The following is an 828-nucleotide window of genomic DNA, read 5'->3' as shown; positions in this document are numbered from 1 at the left end:
ATGAAATTTGATACTGATGTCATGTTTATGTATTATTTCTGCGCATGATGAAACAAACGAATCCTTTTACAATACGAACTCGTAAAGTTGCTTTGAAAGGTTAACTTCGAGAGGACGTTGCCTAAGGCAGATCAGGCGGAATATCACAAAAGAATAGTAGATTCGCAAGGGACAGGCGGGTTTAAAAGCGAGGACGATTTATCCTTTTCTGTACAGAGATTATCTCTGAGACATAAATTGTGTTAAAGAGGGAGCGTACCTCACGCGCTGCTTACATATGACACACACATTTCTTTCGGAGGCGATTATGTGTGTTCTGGATGTTTCCCTACATCATTACTATATATAAGAGTGTAAATACATGGGAAACGTGTGTTAATTAGTCAAACACACACGCATATTCACATGTGCATGGGTATGGTGTGTCAATGAAGCTATTCAGTTCCTAAATAATTAGAGTATTGATATAGCATTTTCAAGCATTAGACTTTTTTGCATTCTGATAATAATTATTTTGAGAGATATAACACATTTTCTTCATTTTCAGTATACTTAAGGGTGATAAATGTCGAGGAGTCTGTTTGTCGCTTTGTTTTGATTTGGCAGCGCATGCAAATATTGGAACGTGCTGTGAAGTCATCTGCTGTGATGGAAAATTGTTACACGAAGTGGAATTGACATCTGCCTTTGTTAAATGTTTTAGAAGTGGATTTTGTTAATTAGAGTGGTTTATTGTATATGGATTCATAAGAAGCTTATCCAGCAGAGATCAAGGTCTCAAGAAAGAGTATTTTTTGTTGCATTGTTTACATTTGCAGATGTAATTCT

The sequence above is a fragment of the Penaeus monodon genome, chromosome 25 (assembly GCF_015228065.2).
Source record: "Penaeus monodon isolate SGIC_2016 chromosome 25, NSTDA_Pmon_1, whole genome shotgun sequence".
Lineage (NCBI taxonomy): Eukaryota > Metazoa > Arthropoda > Malacostraca > Decapoda > Penaeidae > Penaeus > Penaeus monodon.
The sequence above is the reverse complement of the archived record's forward strand: the minus strand, read 5'-3'. Positions refer to the sequence as shown.